At 47.2% G+C, this 9,065-nt stretch overlaps 1 protein-coding gene across 5 annotated transcripts in view; it reads left to right on the forward strand.

The window, feature by feature from the left end:
* The window catches only part of prkag2a (protein kinase, AMP-activated, gamma 2 non-catalytic subunit a), a 74,080-nt gene that overhangs the window by 25,385 nt on the left and 39,630 nt on the right, over positions 1–9,065 (forward strand). Inside the window, exon 1 of one of the 5 annotated variants that reach the window (XM_076290794.1) lies at positions 8,442–9,065. This exon is cut by the window's right edge and continues 318 nt beyond it. The exons of the other annotated variants lie outside the window; for them this stretch is intronic. The gene's annotated coding sequence lies outside the window, so the exon portion shown is untranslated. Of the gene's footprint in view, positions 1–8,441 lie in introns of those variants that run through there. 5 annotated transcript variants of the gene reach the window in all.

Genomic DNA, 9,065 nt, shown 5'->3' on the forward strand with positions numbered 1-9,065 from the left:
GATATCCTGGACCCACTTTGCAGTAATACTTGATTACAATATGCAGGATCACTGGCTGCTGGCCTAGTCATCACCTGGATACTGGAATCTCCACTGCCAATCAGAATCTGTCACCCAGAGCACTAATATTCACTGTCTTTAGAGTGAAGCAGCAATAGGCCTCATCTATCTTATTTTTGCTTGGCTGCAGCCACAATGACCCTGTATGGGTGCACCCTGTACACAGTATGAGCAGAATGGCCTAATTCGTCTTGCCACTCCTACTGTGTGTTTATGTAAGTTAGTGTGTGTGTGTGTGTGTGTGTGTGTGTGATGTCACCTCTGTCACGGGACACACTGGCTCCTTTACCCTCTGGCCGCACTTGGCAGCCTGGTCCTACTTACCCCCTCCAGCTGTGCCCGGACCCTCTCTATCTGATCATCACACACACAAACTCTCTCTCTCTTTCTATCTCTCTTTCTCTCTCTCTCTCTCTCTCTCACTCTCTTTCACACAGACACACACACACACATGCACATGCATAAACACACACTCTCTATCTGAATCTGTCCCTCTTTCTATATTTTCCTTTCTTTTCCTTTCTTTCTCTCTCCCTCTCTTTCTCTCTCACACACACACACACACACACACATATACACACGCACTCATACACACAGACACATACAGTATACTCTTCTCTCTCTCTTTCTCTGTCTTTCTCTCTCCCTCTCTCTCTCTCACACACACACACACACACACACACACACACATATACATATACACACGCACTCATACACACAGACACATACAGTATACTCTTCTCCTCTCTCTTTCTCTGTCTTTCTCTCTCCCTCTCTCTCTCTCTCTCTCTCTCACACACACACACACACACACACACACACACACATATACATATACACACGCACTCATACACACAGACACATACAGTATACTCTTCTCCTCTTTCTCTCTCTGTCTCTCTCTCTCTCTCTCACTCTTTCCGTGCGGGTGCATCTCCTCCCTCTCCGCTCCCCGGTGGCTGCCGTTGCCAGGCTGCGGCTAAATAAACAGTGTGGCGTGTGGCCCCTCTGAGTGAGCTGGCCGCAGGCAGCTGACTGGCCGACGCCGCCCGCCCATACGCGTGCATGTGTGTGTGTGTGTGTGTGTGTGTGTGTGTGTGACGTGGTGACATCATGTGCCCTGCTAGCCCTTATCGGAGCGGCCTGACCGTCCCACGACCCCCTCCTAAAAAGGGGGTGCTGCCACCATCGTTAGCTCCATCTTTGGTGTCGGATGGATGCGAGTGTGGAGGAAGGAGAGTTGTCTCCTTCTCTTCTTTTTACTACGCTCTCTCTTTTTTCCAGAGCCTTGTTAATTCTTAGGTGACGTACTTTGAGTATGTCCATACGTGTGCATATGTGTGCACAGCTGTCCTCTGATAGGGTCATTGTGAGTCCTTCTGCCTTTCTCTCTCATTGTACTCTGCTTCTTTCTCTTATTCTCTTATTCTATCTCAGAAATCTGTCCATTTGACAACCTGCTCATTTTACCATCCTCATTTTACCATCCACTCAGGTTCTTACGTAAATAAACATAAGTTCCATTACCTGCATTTGAAATGGACACTGCGAAAACTTAGTCATCACACAAGGCATGTCAGTATACAGTGGGACCATCACGGATGATATTTTCAATATCCAGGGGACTCACTTAAAAAAACCGGCAGATTTGTCCTAATACCAGAAGAAATGTATGTACATGTAGTATCCCTGTGGGGAGCACCTTGTTCTATAACCTGCATGTAGGCTACATGAGAATGATATGAACACTCTGTGTTAGAGAGAGTATTCGTGTGTCTAATACTGTATGTCTACACAATATGCTTAAGAAACATGGGCAAAGCTTTTGCTCTGTCTACAACTGGTCTTAAGTGGTGTGAAATTTTGTGTGTGTGTGCGTGTGTGTGTGTGTGTGGGTGAGAGAGAGAGAGAGAGAGAGAGAGAGAGTGTGTGTGTGTGTGTGTGTTTACTCCCGTGAGTGGGACTTATGCAACAGAGGCCAGCTCATCCATGTCGCCAGCAGTCAGACAGCGTAGTTAATTATAGGAGTGGTGTTTGTTACTCCAGAGAGAATGAGCCCAGATCCAGTTCACCTCTGACCCGGTTCCGATGCACTCTTGCACAGTCGCTTGCTACTTTCCCTCCTGTGGTACCAACAGACATGCGGATAGATGAGACCCCAGGGATGCTGGGGTACAAGAATGGAGATGAGTGTGTGTCCCCATAAACCCCCACACTCACACGCACGCACACACACACACACATGCACACACACACACGCACACACACACACACAGACAGTCTGGTCCCTCAGGACGTGCTTGTTTGTTTTCTTAGCTGAGGATCTGGATGGCATTGAGTGATTATGGACCTCTACTGCCAAGCGGCACGTAGGTCAGACCCCCCAGAGAGAGAGAGAGAGAGAGTGAAAGAGTGAGAGGAGTAGAGTATATGTGTCTGTGTATGAGAGCGTGTATATATATGTGTGTGTGTGTGTGTGTGTGTGTGTGTGTGTGTGTGTAAGAGCGGGCTCAGCACAACGGGCTCAGCCCAGCCATGCAAACTATGAATATGACCACCAGGCCTAAACACATCTCCACTATGTTTGTGCAATTAACGGCTCAATAGATTAGATCCGTCCCCTGTCATTATTATCAATTATGTAATAAATGAAAGGTTCCAGGCTCTCCTCTCTGTCCCACACCTGAATTAAACCTGTCTGATGTCAGCTAGTACTTCTTTCTTGTTGTGTCCTTCCGGTTGTGGTAGATAACAATATGTGTTTTAATAATTAAAGTCATAATAATAATTAGAAACCAGTCTTCACAATATCTTCCCAGACCGAGGTTCCCACATAATTCTTCCTTTTCTGTGGAGGCCTGTGTTACACGTAAAGACACCTTGTCTATGGACCTTGATACAGTATTTACACTGGCACAACGTCTACAGTCAAACATAAGCATCTCACAGCCAATGCAGTATTGTAGTATTCTTCCTTATTAGGACAGTGCAAGCAGAGGGTGCTGGGGTGAAGGCTTTAGCATGTGTTAGGTCCTCATTTTGGGAAGGTGGTGTTGGTTGTGGTGATGGTGGTGGTGGTGGTGGTGGGGAGGTGTAGTTATCTTCAACCTGGTGTCTAATGCGTAAGAGAATCAGAGAGAGGAGAGCAAGAGAGAGGCAGCAAGAGTCACAATGACGCTTTCGAATGATGACACATTCAAACGACACTGTCCTTTAGTGGCCTGAGTTTTGGGTCACTACACTGATGTGGTCTATTCCTGCATGCATGCATCACATCAGTCCTCAGGCTCTTCGGCCAAATCCCACAATCCCACAGGAGTTGACCTTGTCTTTTCCGCTGGATTAAAAATGAAAGGACATGCCATCAGAGAGGACTCTCAAATACTTCTTCCGGAGGTTTGGGACACATGCAAGGACACGAATTTGCCCACACACACTCATAGGGAAATGATCACATGTCTCTGCTTGCGCACACACCCCATTACCCTGTATCTGTCTTTCTCTCTGTCCTCTCTGTTCTATCTCTCTATCTCTCTCTCCTCGCTGTCTCATTCTCTGCCTTGCTGTGATGGTGTCAGAAACATCACACCTCATCTCAGCTAAGCCTTCCCGACAGATGAGCCATCGATGAGACGGTACAGGTGTCCACCACCACCTGCCGTCTCCATCCTGCGTCGCAGCTCTCCGCTGAAATGCTCGCCGCTGTTGCTGTGGTGACGCCTTCTGTGTCTCCTCAACCGGCTGTTTTTATGTACCATCTGAGCTGTATTGTGTGTGACATTAACCAAACGGGCTAGAACTTAAAGGTATTTTTTTTTTTTAAAGCTAGGTAAGGGAGTGAGGTGTCGTCATCCCGCCTGTGTAAAGTAGGGCAGTCTTGTTATTGTGCGACCTTTGCAATTAATGACAATAATTGTTGACTTGGCATTTTGTTGTGGCCTTATCGCAAGCGAAAAACGTGGCCAGACATGAAGGATACCAAGGCTCATCTTTCTCTCTCTTTTCTCATTCATCCTCCCATCCTCCCCTCCAGCTCTGTCTCTCTCTATCTCCCTCGTTCTCTTTATCTCAGCCTTCTTCATGTGGGTGATATTTTGCATGTTTCAAATGATTGAACTGTAATTATGCCGACAGGATCATAGCTCGAGAAAGAGAAGTGACAGTCTGAAGGTGACCCTGAAGTAGGAAAAAAAACTCTGAGCTTAGCGGCAAAGTGAACTACCGAGGCAGCCGTGGCCTGGTTAGCGCTTCAGACTTGTAACTGGAGGGTTGCCGGTTCGAACTCTGACCAGTAGGCACCCCTGAAGTGCCCTTGAGCAAGGCACCTAACCCCTGACTGCTCCCCGAGCGCCACTGTTGTTGCAGGCAGCTCACTGCACCGGGATTAGTGTGTTTGGGATAAATGCAGAGACCAAATTTCCCTCACGGGATCAAAAGAGTATATATACTTATACTATACATACCAAGCTAGCTCTCTTTTATAGTGCTACAGTCACCTGGCCAATAGCATCATTTTTGTTTTGTTATTTTACTGCACTGGCTTTACCATCTGGTGAATGTATAATTGGTTAACAGCCATACAGTATCTGTGAAGAACAGAGCAATGTCTTTCATGGACGTCAGATTGGTCTTTGAGGCTCAAATTCACTCTCTTTTCAATATCCTAGTACACATATCAACCTACTCACTTCTCGTCAGTCTCTTCTCAGTCTTTCTAAGCCTCTTTCATTCATTCATTCATTTCCGTCGTAGACTATTTATCAAACTGTCAATCCATAGTGTAAACTGCGCCTTTCTCTGCCTTTCTCCGCCAATAAACGCAATTTACTAATGTCCACAACTGAACGGCAGAGCCTATTCAAGCCCAGTTGAATGAAGTTAACTGATGACAACATTAAAAAGAATCAAACGTTTAGCGATCATGAAATAATACCATACATGATAAGATGTCAACAAGCAGGGAGATAATGAAGATCAGTAGTTCTACTCAAACTACTTGTGCATATAGGCTATGGAAAATTGTTCAAATCTAGCAAGTAGGAAAGTTTAAGTGAATAACGTGAAAGTGAAAGTAAGACATTCGAAAGGCCAATGAAAGTTAAGGTTGCTTTTTATAGTACAAATACTTACAAAACTGGTGCTCTAAATAGTGATTCTGTTGTCTGTTTGGTTCTCTTATTGACGCATAGAACATAGATCTTTTTACGCTAAACTCCCACTTTCCCCTGGATCCTCCCATGAATGCATATACATGACACGAAAAACGCAATAAGCCATTTTCAGCTCCCGCGACAGGCAGTTTGCGCTCTTACATCATTGTGGCCTGTTTGTACATACCTCGTAATGATTTTACACGCACGTTGCGAAACAAATACGCCTGAAGTGGGTGCAAAAGCATTAGTACATCTGTCCCTCTGTCCCTTGCCTTCTCCCTATTAAGTGTTGATGGAGCCTCCAATTGTGTTTCGGTTCCAGCAGCATCTGTCTTTGTTCGCTCCGTCATGTCGAGTCTGGGGGTTTGAGAGAGTCGGGGAGCCGGTCAAGATTTTGGCGGATTAGTTCGACCCCTGCCACACCAGTGTAGGCTTTCTAAAAATCATTTCAGGGCCCGAGCGAGCATTGTGTGTGTGTGTGTGTGTGTGTATGTGTGTGTGTGTGTGTGTGGCCGAGGGGAAGTAATTGAATCAAAGGCACTTTAATTCCCACATACGTGAGATGCCCGCCGAGACGAGACAAGATGCCCGGGCCATTTGCCGGCGCTGGCCCACTCTCATTCAATTTGAGTGTGCTGACTGGAAACACTCCCTTTACTTAGCCATCGATATGCAGGCTGCACTCTACTCCACTTATGAGAAAGACTGTTAGTCCCTACAATGGCATCCATCTTAGATGCTATTGTATGAACTATGAAATAGTTAAATAGTTATTTCCATGTAGCTAAGATGCTTCAGGAGAGAGTGGAGTGCTCCTTTGGCTTGTTTTGCTGTCAGTGCTTCCATTTTACCCCTAAATCTCATCTCTAAGTGGATCATGAGTGTGACTCCACAGTAACTGCATCACAAGACCCATAACTTGGAGGCAGAGAGCAAAGCACTTTCAGGGCACAGGGAGACAGACCTGCTGTTTTTTCTTTCTTGAGCTTGCCCTGTAGCGCAGCAGAGGCAGAAACACACTGTGGATCACTGTGCGAATGTGGGTCAATGGTCGGTCTTGTGACACCCCCTGTAAGTGACGGGACAGGAACACAGTGGGTCTGTTACGGATCTGCCCAGGGCGGCACATTATTGTGTCCAGTGGCGGTTTTAAATAAAGGTCACCTGGCTCACGTTCTCACCTGGACAGACAGGTAAGGGAAGTTGCCAGCAAACCGCAGATGAATAATGCAGCCGCCCTGAAAAGTTAATGACCATATGGACCAAACACACACCAGAACACTCAACACACTCAGCCCCATCCCCAACATGCAATCAGACATAAACTCACAAACCACAGACCGAAAAAGACACCATTAACTTAACCCGCAACATATTTAAAAGTTGTAAACAATTATCAGTATTTCATTCCATATTGCATGGAGTTTCCTTCTGAGAAAATATGTATCTTGTCTGCAGCTCAGTTACCTGCAGAGCATATCTCTGGGTTTCTGTGTGGTACATTTTTGGCTCACCCTGTTATAAACACCTTGTGCAGACTTCATGTTTAATGTTTCCTCCATACAGAACACTGTGGCATTGTTATGAAATGTGAGAGCGGCCTGTTTCCAAATAGCGGCGATCAGATTTTGCTATTTTGCTCTGCTTGTGTGGGGCCGGCGCTCCAGGATGCCAGCGGGTAATTAAGGCCGTCGAAATCCTGTGTTATTGTTTCTGATTCCTATTCTCCCCCCTGCACCGCAATCAAACAAGCATCACATACTCCTAAAAGGGGCTGAAGAAGGAGAGAAGCTGGTGCTTTGTGGAATTACAGGCTTGCCGTAGCGCCGCTTGTCTGAGTGCGTCGCAACTGGAATGGAGTGGAGAGAGAGAGAGACAGGGAGAGAGAGAGAAATACAGAGAGAGAGGGAGAGAGAGAGAGAGATCATTAGCGTCAGAGGCACCAAACAAAGCCTCTTGCTCTGTGTGGTCTCAGTGCGCCTGTGGAGCTTTCCGGAACAAATATGCCCCTTTCTCCCTTTCTATCCCTCTCTTGCCTCTCCTCCTGCTCTCTCTCTCTCTCTCGCTTTCTCTCTCTTTCTCTGACCCCCCACCGACCCCCCTACAATACGCACGCCGTTGCCAAAGCTCAGCCATGCAGACATTTTCCAAGAAGCAAAGAGATTTTCCATTAATATATCTAAGATCAGATCTGAGATTTGAGCCCTGGACCCTGGGCACAGCTGACTACTGACTCTCTCTCTCTCTCTCTCTCTCTCTCTCTCTCTCTCTCTCTCTCTCTCTCTCTCTCTCTCCCCCTCCAAACCTCTCCCCCCTGGCACAAACGACCTGAGAAAGCCACTCATAGCCAGAGAATGGGGGGGGTTGGGGGGTGGCAGGGGCTCGAGGGACAAGAACAACTAAGGACTCGCTCAATAAGTCAAGTGTTGTGGGTAAATGGAGCAGTGGGGAAAGTAGGGCGAGTATAACGTAATTAAGAGTATTAACAGTTTCTCACTGTAATTATATGATTGTTTTGTCAGTCTGTTGTCTGTCTGGCTACCGAGGATGAGGACCCTTGTATTGTGTGTGTGGATGGGGACCACCCAGACTCACTGTCACTGACTCCTGGCCAATGGGGGCTGGAGAGTGTGGGGAGGGGAGAAGAAAGTAGATATGGGACGGGACGGGGGGGGGCAGTAAAGAAGTAGTGCATGTAGTGTGGGTGTGATGGGTGTTAAAGGAAGTGTGCGTATCCTATGGGGTGTTACTATGTTACTGCAAGTGGTGTGTGTGTGTTTGTGTGTTTGTGTGTGTGTGTGTGTGTGTGTGTGCATTTTATACATTATAGGAATAGTCAAGTAAACCTTTTGTCACCTCTTTCAATAAGCCTCTCTGTCGTTAAACTGCCCGACTATGCTTGTGATTAACATTTACCGCCCATGTGACATTCACACAAAACATGGACACATGCACACACACACACACACACACACACACACACACACACACACACACACACACACACACACACTCATTTGTGCACATGCACACACACACACACACACACACAAGCAATTTGAGTGGCTGGTCCACAAGTGGAGTGTGAGAGAGTAGAGTAGTGTAGTGTAGAGGGAGGGAGCAGGGGGGACTCATGCAGCCAATCACAGCCAGAGTCCCATCGCACAGGGGTTGGTTTCCTTTTACAGTCTCTCAGCAACGCAGGCTATTTTAAAGAGACACCACACTTCCTCACACATGCACACACCAGCAACACCCACCAACACCCCCCTCCCCACACACACACATACTTTGCCCACACACACACAACCATGCGCTCACACACACATGCACACACAGCTGAACCTGACAGTGTGGTCTAAGGACAACATATGGGCTGCCTCTGAATCTGAGCGGTGAGGGTTGGAGTTGTGCTAAGGTGGCTTGGAGAGCGACAAGGCAACTTGCACTTGATCTTGACTGGGCGGATGGGAGTGTTTGGTGATGTCGACTTGACCATCCTGACGTCCCTGGAAAAGGAGCATCTGACTCTCTGGCTGCGTTGGCACCCACGTGGAGCTTAGCCGGCACTTTCTATCCTGGCCACCTGTCCACGTAGTCCCTGGATCAGCCGCTAAGTCCGTCACTGGAGCAGGACGAGCCCGACTGCACTGACCTGAGGTCTGCCACATCTGAGCAGAGAGAGAGAGAGAGAGAGAGAGAGGGCGTGTGTATGTGTATACTTTCTACAAACGCTTCAGAGATTCAAATGGTCTCTCTCTCTCTGTCAGTAAACCTTATTTGAATCAGATTTGAATTGAACTGCTGTAGGCAGAGGGGAGAGAGCTGGAACAAGACACAGGAAACAACACA

Source organism: Alosa pseudoharengus, unplaced genomic scaffold, assembly GCF_046254945.1.
Source record: "Alosa pseudoharengus isolate Yale_2024_CS ecotype anadromous, Long Island Sound unplaced genomic scaffold, YU_APseudo_1.1 YU_APseudo_1.1_scf_18, whole genome shotgun sequence".
Lineage (NCBI taxonomy): Eukaryota > Metazoa > Chordata > Actinopteri > Clupeiformes > Clupeidae > Alosa > Alosa pseudoharengus.